The sequence below is a fragment of the Pholcus phalangioides genome, unplaced genomic scaffold, assembly GCF_987345545.1.
Source record: "Pholcus phalangioides strain wild (caught in Gottingen) unplaced genomic scaffold, Ppha-v1.0 ptg000043l_1, whole genome shotgun sequence".
Taxonomy (NCBI): Eukaryota; Metazoa; Arthropoda; class Arachnida; order Araneae; family Pholcidae; genus Pholcus; species Pholcus phalangioides.
In genome coordinates this window covers 5,020,567-5,041,645 of record NW_028301629.1, presented here as the reverse complement: position 1 = coordinate 5,041,645, position 21,079 = coordinate 5,020,567, and positions in this window count along the sequence as shown.

Here is a 21,079-nt window from a genome sequence, read left to right as displayed (position 1 = left end):
TCTATCCGTGCTTGTCTCAAGCTCGTTAAGGATAATATATTTTCGATATCCTCCCTCGGGTTTGAACCTCGGACCCTGACAGCAACCTTCACTGTGGTAGACGAACATCTTACCACCACGCCACTCGGGCGTTAACTCTCTAGACCACTGGTTCCCAATCTTTTTTTCCCCGCATCCTCCAGAGAGAGCAATACAACTTACTTTCACGCACCCCCTTGGATAATACGTTTTCTATCTGTTAGAAAATTCAGGTTCTTTTTTTTATAATTGATTAAATTAATAAATATTATTAAAGTAATAAATTTCTATGAATTACTTATTGTCCCATGTCTTTTCGGCTATGGCTAATATTTAATTTTAACTTCATTTTTCTGAAAGTTAATTCAGAAACAAAACTAAGAACAAGTTGCTATTTTTTAACATTTTTTGAGATTTGTAAAAAAAAAAAGATTCATTGAATATAAAGTTCTTTACTTATTGATTCCAGCCACAAAAACTATAATGTTTCTGTGACACTTGACTGAATTTTTTGAAGTTTTTCCGGAGTTATGTATGTTCATGACAGTTTCAAATCTAAGCACATCCTGCTAATAACACGAGGTACCAATATTAACAAACCAGCAGAGTAGTTCAGGTAAATATAATGGTATTTTTCCTCAATCAAAATGGAAAACAAGTATGATCGCTAATCAAAAAAAGAAACCTTGACAAAGCAAAATTCATGACATTTCTGCAAGCAGAAGTCAGAAGATGGTATGCCAAAATATTGGTATGATTCATATTTTTTTAGGAACTGAAAATTCAATTTTTATCATTTTAATTTTCCCGAGTAATCAGTCAACACATAATTTTTTTCCCATCTCCCACCCCCAGTTGGGAACCACTGCTGTAGACATGATGATAGTTTTCGTATTATGAATCAGACATCTCAAAATGAGTGAAGCATTAAAAGTAATTGTAATGAGAATGTTCTTATTCTGCTATATAATTCAAGAATTTCATGATATCATGTTGCATCAGAACCGCCTTATCGATTTGCACCAGAACCTCGAAAAATTATTGTCTATATTTCTTGCTGTAGAATTTTGTTAATCCTTTGATATTTTTTTGTAATTCTTTTTTTTTTTTAGCAATATCAATAAATAAATTAACTTCATCTAGGGATTATCACGAGTATGATTTTTGAACTCAAGAAGTGGTAAATACTGTGATCGATGCTCAAGAAAATGTCAAAAATAAAAATAACATCATGATGATTGAATCGTTATTTAGATATGTTTCCACTCACAATTAGGTCTCGTAAGTCATTAATTGAGAAAATTGTTGCCTCGTCTTGATATTTTTATATTGAATTAACATATCACTGAGAGCTGTGCATTTTTACGGCGTGTCTCAAGTTCCTCCGATTTTCGTTTTGCATGTGTCCAAGTGCCTTTGAATGAAATTGATACTGCAATGTGCATTGTCTTTATTCTATTGTATCGTTACAGGGGGAAATCTAAACCAATTATTGTGTGTATTTCATGTTATATCAATTATTTTGACACTCTATGTGACATTTTTTATCCTCGTTGCAGTCGATGTTTGTGTGATCAAGATCGTCCATAACTTTGTCAATCATGTAAACATTCTTGATATGCTCAAATGTAGGTTTAGTCATAAATTATTGTGACACATTTTGTATTTTATTATTCTCATGCGTATGCATTCAGTCATTTATATGAGGATGGTATATATCATGTTCATGTGGAGATTAAATTTGTTGAAGAAAAAATTTTCAATTTATTTTGAGAACAGATCAAACTAATTATACATATCGATTAGCCAACACACGTATGTCCGAGAGTTTGTAATGCAAAAAGTGCTGAAAATGGTTACAGTGCTACAAAGTGCTGTGGGAACAAATCAGGTAGTGAATATTAGTGTCTCTGCATTACCGTCTTAAGAGCATTATGGGCCCCGAGGCCAAGTGGTTTTTCTAAGGTTTTACTTTGCAAATTATAGAAAATTTCAACAGGATCTAATTTTTGTGAGGCCCCGGGGCCGTGCCCATGCGTTAAGACTGCACTGAGTCTCTGTCAGAGTACCGGGGCTGACTATTATCTGCTCAGGAGGGGGTTCAGATGTGGCAGTGATTCCAGTTCTGCCAAGGGGCAGTAAGGGTATAGAAGTAGGATCCACCCATTCAATTTAGGCCTAAAGGACATTTGCTTCTCACTGGGGGGGGGGGGGGGTCATGCTCTTGGAGCTTCCCGCATTTACCAACAGGTGGCTTCGTTGGATGGGATTCATCTGAGTAGGGTTTGGGAGGTTCAGGTCAGGTTTTTATTCCTAGACCACATAGACGGGAATGTGGGTTATTTATTGTTAATAACAGCAGTATGGACGGTGATTTACTCCTCTCTGACTTGGATGGCTTTGCTTAGCCACTCGTTTCTTCATTCATCCGCTCACCAATTTGCTCACAGACTCAGTAGTTTACTCGCCCGCTCATTCGCACACCCAGTTGTCCACTCGCTTGCTCTCACTATTTCACTCCTGGGTCTAGGTCAATTTGTCGTGCTACTAACTCGTGGCGGTACAAGTTTGTCGCAGGCTCATTTCATCGCTGTACAAAGTTGTAGCGAAGTCATTTCGTTGCGAAAAATTGCTTTAAAATTCATATGTATGTTGTGATCTTATAAATAGGGTATTTGCTTTAGGCGTAAAAAATGAACTTTTTTTTTTCTCATTTATTGGAAATGTTCCCTTTTCCCATCTCAGTTTTAATTTTTAACAAATAAAGGAAAGTATTCATTGAAGTCAACGAGGGACATTGGAACGTACACCAAGATAATAAATTGGGATCTAATAAATTTTTAAAATTTAATTTTCACCGCCGCATTTCTGTCGGCTCGTCTCCATTCAATTCTGTCCATTTCTCGCAGTGAGGGGCGTTGGGGAGTACACCAAGATAATAAATTTTTAAAATTTAGTTACCATCGTATAGGCTGCATTTCCCGCTTTTTGTAGGGATTTCCATTTCTTGCAGCGTTGGGGGTGCACATTGAGATAATAAACTGCAATCAACGTGCCCCCCCCCCCCAGCACGAATTCCGTAATTCACTATTGTATCCAGAATTTTTTATCGTCAATATATCTAAGTTTTATGTGTAACAGCTGTGAAAAGTCTTATTTTCAAATTATTTTTTTGCAATGCAATGTACATTTCAAAAATCATTTTGTATTATCACCTCAAAATAATATTTAAACACTCCGACCATAGGCGCCAGAAACTGGGGGCTGATGCCATTTGATCCCCACTCCAATAACTATTTATTGTAATTTAAATTGAATTCAAACAATTTAATTTAAAAAGTACCTTTATTTTTTGTCATTTGTATAATCTGTACCTCTATTTTAAACGACAAAAACTCAAATGAAGAAAATTAATAATAGGCTAATTCATTAAATTTCATTAAAAGTTTTTCTAATTTCAGAACATGAATTATGGAGGTAAAACTTTTGAACACACGTGCAAACCAACATATTTCCATGTTTTTGCCAGCACAAATATGTAGACCAACCTTGTACCAAAAGCTTAGACGCTTATGAAAACTATGTGAAAATATTCAAACAAGCCAGCCAAAAATATGCGACTGATTATAAACATAAGATTAATGGTTATATTATATGTATGCGACTGACCCACAGTCGTCTTTGTTTTATTGGTGGTCTTTATACAAATACAACGGCACAACAGGCAAAATGCTCAGGTGGCTGAGAAAAAGATGCCCATAAAAAATATGGTTGTCATATTTCAAAAATACAGCAACCCAATTAAAAACATAATCACAAAAATTATCAACGAAAAGCACTTTGTCGGTGCTCATCCTGTGGGCAATATGAAAACTTCATCGAATCGTTATTCATAAGCACTGTACATTTCTACACTTGATCTGGGCCCCAACTCCCTCCGCTGTGAGAAATAGAAATCCCAACAAAAGTGGGAAGTGCGGCTTATACGGTGAAAATTAAATATTCATTGAATTGAATTATTAATTAATTAAATATTTCAGGTTCTTGTGGAGATACTGTAATGGTAAATGTTGGTGACTGTCGGAAGGGGGGGGGGAGGGAGGGAGAAACTCTCGGGCCCATGGGGCAGATAGAAATTTACCGTTAAAGATAGGCTCACTCTAATTTGGGGAATATCATACAAATCCAAATTTTTCCACATGATATTGAAATTTTTTCACAGCAAAAATCAATTATTTAACATTTCGAATTTTTATAACTGAATTTTCAAACGTAATTAAACTTTTATATGCAGTTAAATTTTTAAATGTAATTGATTTGGCAATTTTAATTTCGATGAACTTTCCGCATTGACAAAAAATAATTATTTTCAGTTAACTGCGTGTACACTTTTGTTCACGTTTTTTATTTCCTGTGTAAGACAAAAACCCACATACAAGCTCGCGTGGAACATGTACAGTGAAGAATCGACGGTTCGACGAATTGATTCTGCGCTGTAATAGATAAACTGACACGGCGGCAAACTTGTACAGCTGCGACAAACTTGTACCGCGAAGAATTGACGCTGCGACGTATTTGTACTGCGACAAATTGACAGGCTACGATCACACTCACCCGCTCACGGACTCAATAGCTCGCTCACCCACTCACTCGATTGCTCCCTCATATTTCACAGACTCCTAGCTCGCCCGATCATTCGCTCACTCAATAGACTACTCATCACGCTCCTTCGCTCACAGACTCTGTAGCTTCTTGACGAACCATTGTCAGTGAATTGTTGTCGGTGAATTTTCCGTAAACCATTCGGCTTGGGGCAGTGCCCCGCGGTTGACCCAGACTAGTTACGGCCCAGGGTGTCACAAATGTCTGATATTAAATCAAACTTCTTCACAGCCATTGAACCCGGGTTTTAATTTTCGTCAACAGATAGCAGCAGTGGCATTTTGATTTTATTTAATTACTGAGGGGCTCTTCCGCCTGTGGCGGCCACCCCCGCATCCCTATTTCTCTTCACAACAAATCTTGTTTATTTCGTCCCACCTCATCAGAGTGCTATGAAAAGCGATATGAAAAAGCACCAGCTTACTGACGAATTTTAATAAACGGGAAAAAAAGCAAATGTGATCCATACCACGTACCCCCAGGAAACTTCACCATGAGGGTTCCCCAGACTGGAGCCCTGTTGGGCCAAGAAAAATTTTCAATTGTATTCATTTCACCATCATATTAATTCCAGGGCTCCCGATTCGCAAATTTTAACGGAGCCCAGACTGGATTTATTTCGGTCTTCCACTGCTGCAAATTTTAGTGTAAAACAATACGATTCATCCAAGGCCAATTACCCGGGACCCAATACGTAAATTTTTAGTGGAGGCCCCAAACTGGATTTAAATCTCTTGCTACCGCTGTTGCAAATTTAAAATGTTAAACAACAAAAATCATTGAGATTCATTCAACCCCCCCCCCCCCCCCGAGATGAAACCTGTCAACTTTTCCATGGGGGGGGGGGGGGGAGCGGGCACGAAAAATTTTTGTATTCATTTTGCCAATCAATAAAGTCCAGGTCCGCCCATTCAAGAAGTCGGGACCCAATTCGCAGATTTTTATGGTTTTATGGTGGCCCACAGACTGGATATATCTTGGGCTTCCGCTATTGCAAATTTTTCAATGTTAAAGTAGCAAAAGAACATTGAGATCCATCAAAAGGTCCTTGGAAATAAAAACCTTTTAGTTTCCCCATCAAAGTAGTATATGTGCAATGCCACGCCCTCGGTAAACCGACCTTGTGTGCTGCGAGCACTGGTGATATATGTATATTATACATATTCATACCTCTTGGCATGGCCCCCGCAAGGCTGGGGCGGGAACGATTCTTGCAACTTTTCAATTTTTCACACTATAAACTGTAACTGCAGAGGGGGGGGGGGGGGTCTCAGTGTAAAAGTTGGATTGGGAGCCCGCCAACTATCCCAACTTAAGTGGGCCCTGCTGCAGGATGTTGCGGGGGGGGGGGGGCACGCCTCTGGGTACATACACGAGTTGGCAAATATGCTTACTTATAGCATAAATTTTGGCGATAATTAGCGATATTTCGTACGTCTGCAAAATAGTCATTCAATTGCCAGTTTCCCACTCTGATTTCGATAAGTAAATAAGCACTGCCGTCATAAATATAGCATAATACTCGATGCACCGCAATACATACGTTATACACAAGTATAGACGATACACAGTAAGCAATGCACCACAATATGGAATGCGCCAACACTTGCAATAAGCAATACACCCCCAATACACAATAAGCACTCATTAAAGTGCTTACGTGCAAGACAGCACGTGCTGCCCTACAATACGTAATGCATTACAATCAGTAATGCACCACTATTTTCAGAGCACCACAATAAAAAATACAGTATAATATACAATCCACCACAATACGTAATACGCGATGTATCACATTAAGCAAAGCACAATAATACGCAATGCACCACAATACGCCATCAGCCCTGCATTACAATAAGCAATTCGGCACGTATGCCCTACAATTATGCATAACAGTACGCAACCAGCAAAATCAGCAATGCACTGGAATCAGCGAAGCATCACAATAAGCCATTCATCACAATACGCAATACGGATTGCATTATAATAAGCAATACAGCATACGATGCATTAAAACCAGCATTGTAGCACATATGCATTGCGCATATGTATTGCGTATTTGCAGTGCACTACAATAACCAATACAGCGCAATAGCAATAACCACTACATTATATTAAGCAATACATCACGCGAAGCACTATAACTCGCAATTCAATGACTATTTTGGTGCAATGTAAATATTAGTCAATTGCATCACGTGATTTATTGCTTATTATAATTAAGTACGTATTGCGTATTCTGGCGTATTGCATTTTGTGCTGTATTGTGCATTGTAGTGTATTGCGTTTTGAGCTGTATTGCGTATTGTTATGCATTATGTATTTTAGTACGTCGGGTGCCGTATTGCTTTTTATAATGTGCCTACTGCTTATTATATTGTATTGCTTATTATGGTGCACTGCAATAAGGGGAATTGCTGATTGTGTTGCATTGCGTATTTTTATGCATCAATGCATTGTGGTGCAGTGCAATATGGTGAATTGCTATTGTTATGCATCACATATTGTATTGCATTGATGCATAAAAATACGCAATGCAACACAATCAGCAGTTCACCCTATTGCAGTGCACCACTCTGATTTCGATAAGTAATGCACTGCCATCATAAATACAGCCTAATACTCGATCACGGCAATACATACATTATACACAATAATGGCCGATACACAATAAGTAATGCTCACTATATGCAGTGCATCACAATAAGGAATGTACCCAAGCCCGTTATTTGGAGGAGGCCATTCCCCCCCCCCCCCTGGGCTTTTGAAAATACACTAAAAATATATATATATATATATATATATATATATATATATATATATATATATATATATATATATATATATATATATATATATATATATATATATATATATATATATATATATATATATATATATATATATATATATATATATATATACACACACACACACACACACACACACACATTGAGTGCATGTTCTTTGCTTCCCTTCCCTGGAAAAAGTTTAAATGACGGCCCTGAGAGAGAGAATATACGGTGCACCACTATATGCCGTCAACACGCAAAGCACCATCATCGGACACATGCATTTCGCAGCGACATCTATATTTTCTCGAGTGAGTCTTCGTTTGTAATGACATGATCATGCTGATCAGAATAATATTGGTCTTTCACTACTTTTTAGGCATTAGTACCAGTTTTGAGCTCGTTTACTTATATTTGTGACAGACAACAAACTGTTTGCAGTGACATCTAGTGAGTCTTTATATGCGAAGACACATAAGCTGAGAGAAATGTATTGGGCTTTTCTACGTTGTAGGCTATAGTAAAAAGTCGATTTACTTATATTTGTTACAGACAACAAATTATTCGCAGTGACATCTATTGAGTCTTTATATGCAAAGATACATCAACTGAAAGAAGTGTAGTGGGCTTTTACTACATTTTAGGCTATGGTAAAAAATTGATTTGTTTAATTATATTTGTTACAGACAACAAACTATTTGCAGTGACATCTATTGAGTCTTTATGTGCTGAAGTTTTAAACAAGTTTCTGTCACTGCTCCTAGATTTATAGTGTGAAAAAATAAAAAAAAAATGATAAGAAACGTTCCGGCCACTGTCAGCCCTGCCCTTGTGGGGGTCATGCCGAAGAGGTATGTTTACGTATGATGTACATATATCACCAGTGCTTCCAACAGACAGGGTCGGGGTACCCGGGGGATTGCTCATATACGTTCATGGGGAAGTTAAAAGGTTTCATTTCCAGGGGCCCTTGATGCATCTCATTGTTTTCTTGCTGCTGTAACATTGAAAAATTTGCGATAGCGGAAGCCCAAGATATATCCGGTCTGGCAGGCCCAAAATTTGCGAATTCGGTCAAGGGTAATTCAATGGGGCCCTGGATTTTATTCGTTGGGAAAATTAATACAAATGAACATTTGCCCCTCACAGGGGTATACCCGATAAGCTTCAGAGTCAGGAACCCCGTTTCATTTCGGGACCCCTGGATGAATCTCATTCTTTTATGTTGTTTAACATTGTAGAATTTGCAACAGCGGAAGTCCGAGATAAATCCGGTCTGGGTCCCCCCATTAAAAATCTGCATATTGGGTCCCCGATACTGGATGTGGGGCCCTCGATTTTAATCGTTGTAAAATTGATAAAAACGAAAAAGTTCCGTGGCCTCTCACAGGGGGATGTCCGACAAGCCTCCAGGTTGTGGCCCCCATGGAAAAATTGAGAGGTTAAATTTCGGGAGCCCCTGGATGAATCTCATTGACTTTTTGTTTAACATCGTAAAATTTGCAACATCGTTAGCCCTAGATAAAGCCAGTCTGAGGCCCACTAAAAGTATGATAATTGGTATCCCGGGTAATTAGTTGGGGGCCCTAGATTTTATTCGTTGGTAAAATGAATGATAAATGAATATGAATACAAATGAAAATATTTCATAGCACTGCAGTAGGGAATGACCGACAAGTTTCCAAGTCTACAGGTTTCATTTTGGGGGGCCCTGGGTGACTCGCGTTCTTTTCTGTTGTTTAACATTGTAAAATTTGCAACAGCGGAAGCCCGAGATCCAGGGCCAGCCAATCTGGGGCCCCACTAAAAGTATGCGAATTGGTGTCCCGGGTAATTGGTTGGGACCCTGGATTTTATTCGTTATTAAAATGAATATAAATGAAAATTTTTCGTGTCCCTCACAGAGGAGATGTCCGACAAACTTAAAGGCCGGTAGCCCCATGTGCAAGTTGACAGGTTTCATTTTGGGGTCAATGGATGAATTGTTTCTAAAATTCTGCGAACTGGGTCCCGAGTCCTTGATTGGGGCCCTGGATTTTATTCGTCGTTAAAATCAATACAAATGAAAGTTTTTCGTGGTCCTCACAGAGGGGATGTCCGACAAGCTTCCAGATCGGGGGCCCCACGTTGAAGTTCATGGGTTTCATTTTGGGGGTTCTAGATGAATTGCATTTTAAAATTTGACAAATTGCGTCCCGGGTCCTTAATTGGGGGCCCTAGAATTTATATGTTGGTAAATGGAATGCAAGTGAAAATTTTTCTTGGTCCAACAGGGCTGGAGAGAGGTGCACGGATGAGTGGACGATTGGGTAAGCGAACGAGCTACTGAGTCCGTGAGCGGGTGAATGAGGGAGCGAGTGAGTGGGCGAACCTCATGGTGAAGTTTTCTGGGGGTACTTGATGAATAAAATTTGCTTTTTTTTCCGTTTATTATTTAAAATTCGTCACTAAGGTGGTGCTTTGATATGTCACTTTTCATAATACTCTGATAAGGGGGAACAAACAAGATATGTTATGAAGAGAAAATGAAGAAACGGATGGCCGCCACAGGTGGCAGGGGGGGGGGAGGGGGAGTGCAGAGCCTCTCAGTAATTAAATAAAATTGAAATATCGCTGCTGCTGCTATCTGTTGACGAAAATTAAAAACCGGGTTCAATGGCTGTGAAAAAGTTTGATTTAATATCGGACATTTATGAGACCCTGGGCCGTAACTAGTCTGGGGCAATCGGGACACTGCCCCGAGCCGAATGGTTTACGGAAAATTCACCGACAACAATTAACTGCTTGGAAAATTCACCGACCAGCAATTCATATCGACGGAAAATTCACCCACAATTCACTGACAACAGTTCGTCACGAAGCTACCGAGTCCGTGAGTGACTGAGCGAGCTACTGAGTCCGTGCGGGAGTGGGCGAATGAACGAGCGGGCGAGTGGAGGAGTGAATGAGTGGCGTATACGGTGAAATTAAAATTTTCAATTCGACCCTTTTGGGATTTTGACGTGTCTAGAATATGACCCAGACCCATGTCCTACTGCTGATGCTGGAAAAAAAATTAATGGAATATAAAGGAAATATGAAGATAAGTTTACTTTTTTTTCCTCCATCAGCAAAAATGATAAAAGAGAGCCTCAGCTTCTTATTGTTTAAAGCCGTGCTTGAGTTCAAAAGCTTTGAGTGAAGTTTTCTCGTTTTAAACATCCAATTCTTGCACATAAAACCTCGTGGGTGACAAAAACATTTTCGAAAACTTTCTCCTGAAACTGCAGCTTCAAAAAACGAAATCAAAGAACGGCGCTCCTTCTTGGGCAATGTTATAGGAGATATAATTTTCGACAACCTTTTCCATTACATGTTTAACCGCAATTTCTGTCAAGATTTGCGTTTCTCGTGGCGAAGGGCGTTTTGGGGCGTCAATCAAGATGATAAATTGCGATCAAATAAAATTTTGAAATTTTAATTTCACTGTACTGTACAAGCCGCTCTTTCGACTTTCTGTCCTGATTTGCATTGCTTCCAGAGAGAGGGGCGTTGGGGCTTCGGCAAGGATAATAAATTGCCATCAAATGAATTTTGAATTTTTAATTTCAACGTATAAGCCACACTTCGCTGTTTCTGTCGGTAATTTTATAAAGCTGCTCTTTGTTCTCACCCCTAGAACTGCTGCCTCCTAAATTTTTCCACAGGGCAGTTACCCTACTTCTTCAGTTCCGGGCCTATCCTGGGCACTGGCCCTGACTACATGCGGTGCTTACGTCGGAAGGCTGATAGTGCAACAGGCCTGGGGCCTCATGATGAATCTATATATTTTTTAAGTTATAAAATTTGTAAGTTAGTTATAAATGATAAAAACAAATTCTCTCATTTTCATGATGATTTAATTACCGAAAGCAATTGGTTCAAAACTGACTTGAACTGAAGAAATAATTTCAAAGTAAGTAAAGGCCTTAAATTATTTCGGCCTCCCTGTTCAATCGGGTTCCCGTTGGCCCATTGTACACTGTATTAAGCCGTTGTGAATTGCCGAATTCAGAGTTGTTGCCCCGTGCACTTCGTGGAGAGTTCTAATTTTTCCCGCAATGTTTGATGCTTTGAAAATCCCTGGATTAGCCAGTGAAATTTCTCTTCATATATTAAAAAAAAGTAAAATTTATTTTTACAAATAGTGCAATTTGAGGATTAAGATTAATATATTCTTTATCACCTTTTGCAAATATTAAACCAATCACAGAGAAAAAAGTAAATCGGCAATGTAAACATGTATAAGCAGCTTAGCAACGGGAAGCGTCCATTCGGCATAAACAAGTCGAATAGGGTTGCAGAATAACAGGACATAACGTGACCTCTCGCCAACTCCACTGCATAATACAGGGGAATCTCGTTTATACCACGTACAAGAGACCAATTCAAAACATCGCATGAACGTGTCGAATAACTGAGACTTTTTTATTTTAAAACGATTTTTCCCCCTCCGACTTCCAGACATACAAAATATTATGCTATGCTGCGACAAATGTAAATCCTGACATAAAGCGCAAAGTGCGGCGTATATTGAAACTAAAATTTTCAATTCGACCCTTTCAATGAGTGACACGCTCAATCACTCATCTCCCCAGTCGGTAACTCGCTCACTTACCCTATCGCCCACTCACTCGCTCACCTCAGGGACTCAAGCGCGTACTCAGGAGAAGGATGGTGCACAGGGCCGGATTAAGACGTTTGAAGGCCCTAAGCATTTGAGTGGGTTTTGGTCCCCCCCCCCCCCCCGGTATCTAAAAGTATATATATGTTACCGGCAAAGTATGAAATCCAGGCATTCTATACAATGCCTGGTCGTTTCAGGCAAAGTATGAAATACCGGTTTTATTCTATACTTTGCCTAGGCATTCTATAGAATGACTAGTCATTCTATAGAATGCCTAAACATAATCCAGGCAAAGTATGAAATATCTTCTTCCAACAAATCTCTTTAGGAGCGGTATAAAATATTACATAAAATTAAAATTTCGCAGAATTTTCGTCATTTTTTCCCGGAAACGTTTCCGTTTCGCTCTCGTGAAAAAGGATCTGTTGAGGGGCGGTATAAAATATTACAATTTCGTGGAATTAAAATTTCACAGAATTTTCGTCATTTTTTCCCGGAAACGTTTCCCCATTCGCTCTCGTGAAAAAGGATCTGTTGAGGGGAGGTATAAAATATTACAATTTCGTCGCATTAAAATTTCACAGAATTTTCGCCATTTTTTCCCGGAAACGTTTCCCCTTTCGCTCTCGTGAAAAAGGATCTGTTCAGGGGCGGTATAGAATGTTACAATTTCATCGCATTAAAGTTTCACAGAATTTTCGTCATTTTCCCCCGGAAACGTTTCCCTTTCACTCTCGTGAAAAAGGATCTGTTGAGGGGAGGTATAAAATATTACAATTTCGTCGCATTAAAATTTCACAGAATTTTCGCCATTTTTTCCCGGAAACGTTTCCCCTTTCGCTCTCGTGAAAAAGGATCTGTTCAGGGGCGGTATAGAATGTTACAATTTCATCGCATTAAAGTTTCACAGAATTTTCGTCATTTTCCCCCGGAAACGTTTCCCTTTCACTCTCGTGAAAAAGGATCTGTTGAGGGGAGGTATAAAATATTACAATTTCGTCGCATTAAAATTTCACAGAATTTTCGCCAGTTTTTCCCGGAAACGTTTCCCTTTCGCTCTCGTGAAAAAGGATCTGTTCAGGGGCGGTATAAAATGTTACAATTTCGTGGAATTAAAATTTCGCAGAATTTTCGTCATTTTCCCCCGGAAACGTTTCCCTTTCACTCTCGTGAAAAAGGATCTGTTGAGGGGCGGTATAAAATATTACAATTACGTGGAATTAAAATTTCACAGAATTTTCGTCATTTTTTCCCGGAAACGTTTCCCCTTTCGCTCTCGTGAAAAAGGATCTGTTGAGGGGCGGTATAAAATATTACAATTTCGTCGCATTAAAATTTCACAGAATTTTCGTCATTTTTTCCCGGAAACATTTCTGTTTCGCTCTCTTGAGAAGGGATCCCTTGAAGGGCGGTGTCGTCAAATTAAACTTTCGCACAGTTTTCAATTTCAAACGTTTTCCTTTAGCTCTCTTGAGATGGAATCCCTTGAGGGACGGTGTCGTCAAATTAAATTTTCAAACAGTTTTCTTCGATTTTTCCGGGAAACGTCTGGCTCTCTGGAAAAGGGATCTGTTTATAGGGGTGGTATAAAATATTCAATTTATACGATTACAATTTAATATAATTTTTCTTAATTTTTTTTCTGTAAACTTTTCCTTTGGCTTTCTTGACAAGGGATCTGTGGATGGACGATATAAAATGTCACATTTTCGTCAAATTAAAATTCATTCGTCAAAATAAATCACAACTGAATTTAACCGGGTAATTTCTTTTTGGAATTTCAAATCTGATACGGACAACAACATTTTATCGCTTTCGGACGTTTTTCGTGGAATATGTTACTGTAAACAAAATGGCATAAATCTGTAATTACGCATAATCGCCGGATTTATATCGATTACTATGGATAATCACTGATCAAAACGGATGAAATTATTGTGCATAATAACCGGCGATTATGCATAATCACCAGATTTATCATAATTACTGTATTTTATACATGGCACAAACCTGTAAATGCTGTCAAAATTAGTGCTCAATGATAACAATTCTGAAAATTACCCCACGACGTAAAAAATTTTGGAACCAGTTTCCTATGACTTTGGTCCCTCCCCACGAAATGAAAGTGATCCTCCCTTGGCCTTGGAATGAAATTTCTGGCTAGGGGCCTGATGAGACACATAACGTTAATTATTTCACCACTGACGTAAGCTCCCAAAGCTGAGGTAAATGATTTCATTGGTATCCAAAGAATTCACGTAATTTTGGTAGATTGTAAAAACCGTGTCACTAAGTTTTATTGCACATTTAGGCTAACCAAATTTCTTCGAGAAAAATACCGGAACTCAGGATTTCAAATACGGGTAAAATACGGAACATCGCCAATCATCGCCATAACTGCCGCCGAATGTAAACAAAGTTGCCAACTTTTGCAGAAATCACTAAAAAATACCAATGGCAGGAAACAAAGCATTACTCTGAGAGAATTGCAGTGAACAAAACTGGATTCCACGAAGTACATTGTAAAATAACGAAATAAAACGTTTGAAGGGGCAAACAATTAAATCAACGTTTAGTATTTGCCGTCTTGCAGTGGAGTAGTTTGGGAGCTAGCGTTTCACTGTGGAAGTGTTGGTTCGAACCCTAATTCTCTCGGGCATGGATGTTTATTAACATTAACAAATTCCCTGGACAGATCATACAGAATCTCTTGAACATATTTGAGGATCACTTTATCAAGAAAGTAAAAAAGCCATGACGTATGTGAGGTGAATATTCTTATTCATAGTTGTAATTATAGTGATATAATTTATGCGTCGAAATATAATTTCAATAGTTGATTTTAATAAAGTGTATCCATAATAAAACTATAACCATCTAAAAGTAGGCTTTGTAGATTCTTCAATGTAGAACATTCGCGACAAACCACGGCATTCTTGCAAAAAAGTCGGGACAGCCAAAATAAAGTGAAAATGTCCCTGGAATGTCCCGAGAAATGCGTGACATATGTGTCATATGCATAAGGTCACCACAAAACGTTTGCTAAAAAGGCCTATATTTTGCTATTTATCTTTTATTTTCACTGTCCCGAATTTGTTTTTCAAAATGTCCCGTATTTTCAAATAAACTCACTTGACTCACTGAAACTTGACTGAAAACGTTGAGGAAGATAGTTTTAATTTCTTACAAATCACGGTACGATTAATTATGATTGTAAACATAAACGTTCATGTCGTATATTTGTGACGTGTTTCTTTTTTACATAACAAAAACAAGACATTTAAAAAAAAATATCATTAACATAACATTTATTTCGTGAAATACATTTTTATTTACTGCAATTTATTGTAGTCCTTCTTCGTACATACCCATCAGCATTTCTTTCCCATCAATTTTAACCATAATTTGCAATTTTGCAACATTTGACAATTTTTTGAGAGATAGAATAGCAATAAGCCGGGTGACCATACATCCCGTATTTCTCGGGACAGTCCCGGTTTTTTTCTGTTTTTTTGCTGTCCCGACTTTTTCGCAGAAATGTCCCGAGTTTTCAAATATTTTCAACGAAGTCAACTTGACTTTTTATTCTTCAAATCAACGATTAAAATTATCTTTCCAGCTTAGAAATTACATCACGATAATGAGGCTTTTGGAATAGATATCATAATCATCATCAGCATTGGCGTACTCAAAGGGGGGGGGGTTCTAACCACCCCCTCCCCTCCCCGAGTCAAGATTATAGTGTTATTTTACAGGAAAAAAGGTAAAACTCCCTCAGAGGGTAAACAAATTTCAAATCCCCCCTCGAGAAAATTCTGCGTACGCCTATGATCATCAGTATCAGTATCACTTGGAGGGACAAGCACAGCATGTTTTTCCCATGGAAATACAAATACAAATACAACGCCACAACAGGCAAATTGCCCAACGAGGTGGCTGACTTAAGAACATCATGGATCCCCGAGCCATTTTTTGGAGGCCCTACCTACTACTGCTACATCACACATGCACCCCCCCCCCCGCGGAACCCCCCAACGAACCGGTACATGCGGGAATGTGCGTGTACGTGTAGTGCAACCTGACGTAAAGTTTGTTTCTGTGTTAAAATTGCATCAATGTTAAAATTGCCGAATTTACCGTAGAAATGTGGAAATTTAGTAGGGTTTTCCGTGTCATCAATAATTTTAAAAATTGAACTGAATTCTCGATTTTCGAAAAATTGAGTTCGCTTAGAAATATGAAGCACAGGAAATTAAATATAAAATAATTAGCCGGACCTACTTTTGAGTTAGATATTCATGCAATAACATTGATTTATATCTTCTCAAGCACAAAAATGAGAATTAATATGTATGGGCCCATAAATTACACTGAAGAAATTCCGCAGCTTTAATCAAGCATTTTTTGAAGCAAAAGCAGGCAAATCGATAACTTGAGCTTCAAGAAAATTTTCGAAATATCTAGCACCCATCAAAAAGAAAAAAAAAAACAATTCATTTCTACGTTTCTTTAATTTTGATTTATGTCTTTCATGAGTTGCGCAGGCAGTCGCCATATTGGTTACCATGTATGTCCCTCCAGAAAAAGGGAAATATCACGTGATTCAAAAAGCCTCATTAAGAGACTAAAAACAAGAATATTCATCTCACACATTTGTCATGTTTTTTTTTAATTCACTGTAATTTGAAGTGGCACTTTATTTCTCACGATTGGCGAATTTTCTGTGAGTTTAGCACGAGTTAACGACTTCGCTTACTTTTGGCATCATTTAGCGATAATTGACATTGTCCCGCATTTTCCCGTATTTCGAATCCCAATTTCACGTATTTTTCTCGAGCAAATATGGTCGGCCTAACAATAAGCAATTCTTTACTTAGGATCTCTATCTCCCGTATTTCCACCGATAAAATACGGTAAACCTACGTATACCAATTTGTTTTCCGTGACCGACATACCACGGTCACTTTCCCTCGAATAGATGAGTTAACGGGCGCTTTATACATTATATTTTTTGTTCATAAATCCGTAGATGAAAATTTCTGTTACTTCAAGACAAAATGATATCGCATAATCCGCATTTGCAAGTTCCATTTATCAATGATGAAATATTAACAGTAGGAAGACGAAACGGGGGTCTTTTTGACCTTGCACGCTGTTTAAGCTTACATATCTCTGCTAAGAATAAACCGAACCACCTGGAATTTCTGGACTTTTCCTGAATTAGCATGTTCTTATTGTATACCAAAGCTTCCTTTCGTTATCTTTTTTAACAACGAAGCTACGAGCTGATATACCTAGAAAGACCGAGGGGGGTCATAGTGACCCTTTCTTATATTCTAGCACATTATGCGGTAAATACTACTATCGTCGTCACAATTGATTTCTAAGTAGGTTATAATCCTTCTGAAAGTCTTTTTTGCATTTGACCTTGTGTGTGACCTTTCTTTTCCTCTCATTCTTATCTGCAAGTGTCGTCAGCAGGTGTGTCATTTTTGGTTTTTGTCAAGCATTCTTGCCATATTATCCGTTAAATTGTTTATTCTTGGACGTAGAAAATTTGAGTGCATGTGATCTTTTCAAACAGTTAGTTTAGAACATAGTTTCCCAAACTTTTTGTTCCACCGCCCCCTTTTTCAGATAAATTTTTCCCTCATCCCCCCCCCCCCCAACTCAAGCGAACCCATAGGATCCTCTGTTATACCCGTGGCTTCTATCGCCCCCTTGGCCCTTTCTATCGCCCACCAGGAGGCGATATTGCCCACTTTGGGAAACATTGGTTTAAAATGACGAGAAAACGTATATTTACTGATGAAATACTCCAGGAGATGTAAAGATTAGATGAGAGAAACTCTGGAAGCAGTTATGATGAAAGTGCAGAAGAGCATAGATCTACCCTATGTCGAACTGTAGTGAAGAAAGTAGCGGTTCTGATGACGAAGATTTAAATCAATATAAAATTATTTCTCGGGCGCGGTAGCCCAGGTCGATAAGATACTCGCCTAAAGTACCAAAGGATGTTTAGAGGTGTCGCGAGTTCGATACCCGGTTCGTCTTTGTCAGAAAACTTTCCTGACACAGGGGTACAACAGACACGGCGATTTGACTGCAGAAAAAATTGCTACCGCAGGAAGTTCCCCATTGAGGAGTTAGTGCACCAACTTCTCGATGATGAGCATTGAAACAAGCTTGCCATTCGGAATCGGCAATAAATTGTAGGCCCCGGTCTAATTAGATCTCGTGTGCAGAAAATGACCGTGGTGTGACTCATTATAACTCGTTGAAGCCACAGAAATGATCTAAGAAAATGCAGCAGATGGGAGCATATGGAAAATCATAGAACCTTCATCAACTTTAGGATGTCGAGGATCGCAAAATATATTGAGAGAAAATCAAGGCTCCACATTTTATGCGTTCAAAAAACATAAATGAAAGTGTTCTGGGTTCGTGACGCCTTATTTTCTGCGACAAAATGATTCGACATATACAGAAGCTGAAGCCCATCGTCGTCTGAATGAAACTTCTTGGTCAGTTTCTTTGCTTGAACTGGATGCAACGATATCCATTATGTATGCAAGAGGTGCAAAAAACTTCCTACTGAATTCATTGTGGTCGTCGAGATTTGGGGTCCCCTATTTTTTCCCCAAACAATGACAAGACATCGTTTCAAAGAAATTTTGAAATTCATGCGATTCGATCTGAAATCTGAAAGGTCTGAAATATTAAAAACTGACCAATTTTCTCTTGCATGTTCACTATGGATTTCATTCATAGAATACAGTGCGACTTGCTACAAACCAGGGTCCAATCTAACTGTGGACGAACAACTTCTACCCTCAAAAGCAAGATGTCCATTTACACAGTATATCCCAAGTAAGCCAGATAAATTTGGGATAAAATTCTGGCTTCTTGCCTGCGTTGATTCCAAATATATTCTGAATGGACAGAAAATCAGTTTCGATTACACTGGGACAGATAACACCAGACCAGCAAATCAACTTGTCTATGAACATGTAATTCGAAACAAAACAACAGATGATTATTTTACATCACTGAGATTATGTGAATTTTTTAAAAGGACAAGCTTGGTTGGGACCCTTCAAAAAGACCGTCGTGAGGTACCTCCAACTGCAAAAACAGGAACTGATATTACACTGACATCTTATCAGAGAAAAAATATTAAAAATGTTCTAGTTCTGAGTTCACTTCATACTGATGTAACCAGGGCCGGTCTTAGGCCCAGTGGCGCCCGGTGCAAAAAAAAGTAGTCAGCGCCCCCCCCCCCCCCAGGCGTAAATCCAGAGTGATGTGCCAGAGGAGGCAATTTTTGCTAGTCATACGGGACAGATTCATTCTACCATATTATCAGACACTCTTTGTGTGGTGACACCGCCCCCCCCCATCCCCGGCACACCGCTATTTAACTTGTAAACAAGCATAAAAACCCAACTTGTTTGATTTAATTAAGAGATTTAAAAACATTAAAGAAGCAAAACGTCACACATTTGTGCAGGATACTCATCACGGAGGATCAATCTTCTTCATACTTAAGTTAATTGAGTTTTATGGTAAAATTCGTGTAGCGCACGCATCACGTACGGGCTAAGATGATAATAAAAGTGGTTAAATTAGTGATATTTCCGTATGATTTCTTTTCATATTTATAAAACACATGAACTTCATTTGAAATTACCCCTTTCAGAACCAGTACCAAGAAACGGAAGGGACAGGCTAACACCAGCTAAAGCACCGGGCCCTGCAACTTGGGCAGGCCCGTAACTATTCTGAGGCAATTTGGGCGGTGCAACGAGCCGAATGGAGGGGGGGGGGCGCTTGTAACTCTTCCTTTTTCTGAGCATAACCATTTCAAGGAGACTCCAAGAAAAGACTGCCCCCGAGAAAGCACGTTACAGCCCTGGGGAAGGGGCCATATTATGCACTGCACAACTGCCCATCGATTATTTCCGTTTCGAAAAATAACTAATATTATACACACTCAAATCTTTGTTTTTTTTTAAATTCATCTCGGTCATTTTTTTCATATATATTTTACAGTTTTTTTATAAATACGTATCTTAAAGATATTTTTCTAGTAATGTATATTTAACGCGTTTCGGCACCCCTTCTCATTTGGCGCCCGGTGCAGTTGCACATGTCGCACTGCCCTAAGACCGCCCCTGGATGTAACTATCAACGAAAACGTGAAAAAGATCCCAGAAATAGTTGCCTACAATAACGAAATTAAATAAGGAGTCGACATCGTGGATCAAATGATGCATTATATACCAATAAGAATGGAAGTCGTCGCTGGCCAATGCATGTTTTCGGAAAAAATTACGAACCTCAACAGATCCTTTTTCACGAGAGCGAAAGGCAAACATCCGGAAAAAAATGACGAAAATTCTGTGAAATTTTAATTCGATGAAATTGTAATATTTTATACCACACCTTATCAGATCCTTTTCCACGAGAGCGAAAGGGGAACGTTTCAGGGAAAAAATGGCGAAAATTCTGTGACATTTTAATTCGATGAAATTGTAATATTTTATACCGCCCCTCATTAGATTATTTTCCACGAGAGCGAAAGGGAAACGTTTCCTGGAATAAATGACGAAAATTCTGTGAAATTTTAATTCGATGAAATTGTAATATTTTATACGGCCCCTCATCAGATCCTTTTCCACGAGAGCGAAAGGGAAACGTTTCCGGGAATAAATGACGAAAATTCTGTAAAATTTTAATTCGATGAAATTGTAATATTTTATACCGCCCCTCATCAGATCCTTTTCCACGAGAGCGAAAGGGAAACGTTTCAGGGAAAAAATGACGAAAATTCTGTGAAATTTTAATTCGATGAAATTGTAATATTTTATACCGAACCTCATCAGATTCTTTTCCACGAGAGCGAAAGGGAAACGTTTCCTGGAATAAATGACGAAAATTCTGTGAAATTTTAATTCGATGA